The sequence below is a fragment of the Protopterus annectens genome, chromosome 3.part1 (genome assembly GCF_019279795.1).
Source record: "Protopterus annectens isolate FY-2018-M chromosome 3.part1, PAN1.0, whole genome shotgun sequence".
Lineage (NCBI taxonomy): Eukaryota > Metazoa > Chordata > Ceratodontiformes > Protopteridae > Protopterus > Protopterus annectens.
Window position 1 is genome coordinate 380,036,234 of NC_056732.1, and position 2,500 is coordinate 380,038,733.

The 2,500-nt window shown below is 37.8% G+C and overlaps 1 protein-coding gene across 2 annotated transcripts in view; it reads right to left on the reverse strand.

Moving 5' to 3' along the window:
- Nucleotides 1-2,500, reverse strand: part of PLEKHA8 (pleckstrin homology domain containing A8) — a 384,133-nt gene that overhangs the window by 168,552 nt on the left and 213,081 nt on the right. The window lies entirely within an intron of this gene.

Sequence of the window (2,500 nt, forward strand, 5' to 3'; positions counted from 1 at the left end):
AGCAAAGACTGTAGAGGTTCCTGCTAAGTACAAGTACTTTCATAACTTATGTTTAAATGACTATGTGGCCTGTGTAAGATGCTCATATACCTCGGAAACAATTACTTTCATTTCTGCTCTATTTCTCATAGCTGAAAAGAGTCCTCTGACCAGACAGTAGAAAAATGTTATATATATATATATATATATATATATATATATATATATATATATATATATATATATATATATATATATTCCCTTTGAAACATCGAATATTCAGAATATAGACGTTCTGATCATCGAGACCAGAACATCGATGTTCAGAACATCAAAGTTTTCAAAATGAAACACACAAACACCAAATAAATTACCCCCTCACCCCACACTGTGCCCCCTACTTTAATATTCCAACTCTGAGACCGCACTACAGTGGGGTAAGGGAAATCTCTCATTTACCGCTATATGCGGTAGCGCTAAACGGGAGATTTCCCGTACCCTACCTGCAATGCCAACACTCATATGGCACACGCACACACACACACACACATGTATGTGTATGTGTGTATAACCTATTTATATTTGTATGTACAGTGAAGACCACCACATTAAAAAAAAGCAGGTAAATAAATTTTAGACAGAGTGGCTGCTCACAAAGAGGAGTGCTGGGGGTCTGCACCCACATCTGATGCATCTTTCCTATGCCCTAAATGCAAACATGTTCCTGTATATAAACAAATAGGCAAAAGCAATGTTAGCATCATGTGTACTGCTCTAAACTCATTCTGCCAAAGCTAGATACATCACGGGTGAGCTCTCTCGTCAAAATGAGTACAGTCTGGGATAACAGAATTAAGAGATGAAAAATCATACATTTGACTGGCTGCAGAGTCTCAGAAGGTACAAAAAGTATATTTGCTTGATGTTACTTTACAAGCAATAAACAATGCTTCAGTTTTGCAATGAGGAATTTAGACATGCTAAAGCCAACAGTCTAAATTTGTTTTCATATCCTCTTATGAATTCTAACTGGACATTTATGCACATTTACAGATATCAAAACAAAACCTGTGATCTACTGAAGCCATCTGAATGCTGCAGCCAACCCCATTCAATTGCCCCTGCATTCCCTTATTCCTTTCTTGCTCTACACTCAAGCTCTAAATTGTCTTGTGATTAGCACTATACCACTGCTTTAGACAAGATATTCCAGTGCTCTACCATCCCATCTCCCCGTCCCCCTAAATGTCCCTTCCTCCCTCTCGAACTTACCTGTTTGAATACACTTCTCACACCTGTTGCCAAACAATGACATGCAACCCTGTACATTTCCCATTTGCTTCTCTAGTATAGACTATATATATATATATATATATATATATATATATATATATATATATATATATATATACAGCATTTTCAGTTTCTCCTCATACTTTTAATCATGTTAACTTTGCATTTCATACAGGTAGAGATTCCCTTAAATCAGTAAGGCTTCCAGAAATGTGCAGAACACTGCTCAATAAAAGTATGACTAACACATCTGGGATCTGCCCCTTGCACTCCAGCATCTTACTGGCTTTCATAACTGCTCTCTCATGTTTATTAGCATGATTCAGTTTAGCAGTGGACGTTACTCACAAACATTTTTACTTTTATGTCCAACTTAAGGTCAGCCCATCATGACAATGTTTTCCATTGCTTGAGCTCTTTAAAATGCACAAACTTGTACTTTTTCACCAAAAATGCTAGCTGCCACCAAAATGCCCTTAGGGGAGAATCAGAAGTCTCTGAGGACTGTAATCCATGTGACTATTATTTTGATAGTTCCTTATCACCAAAACAATGCCTAAGTGCAAACATCAGTTTCCAATCCCATCTATTAAGCCATTTTGTGGTACTACCTCAATTACCATTTAATTTTCTGACTAACTTCTGCTAAGCACAGCCTTAGGGATCTTGATGAAGTCCATATACACCACGTGGTTTGCGTTGTCCTCCTCGGTGCTGACAGTCATACAAACACGCATGGTGTTTGCAATAGGAATCCATGTTGTCAATCTGATTACTTAACATTCAGGAACAGCAGCTTGCCACTAAAAGTTCCCTGAATCCTTGAACAGAAGTGAAACTAAGAAGTCTAAAATTATGTGGCTCTTTCATACATCTAGCTTTGTGTAACTGAAACAGTAACACCACCATCTGGTCCCACAGCAGCATCTCAGTTATTTAGAAGCTACAATGTTCCACTAGCGGTACATCAAGCACCACGCATCACAGTGACAAGTTTTTAACCCCACTCCTCGCAGTAGCTCGTTTAGATTTTGTCTCTTGTTTTTAAGGCGACTCAAGTTCCTTTCTTTATTTCTTCCCTACTCTCAGGTCTTTCATTTCTCCATTTGTCCTCATCCAAATACACATTAAATTTCCATGCTATCAATATGCTTTTTTGATCCTGTGTAAACAGATGAATTACTTCAGCTATTCTGCTTTATCTGCAGCATTTACAAATCCCTGCCAC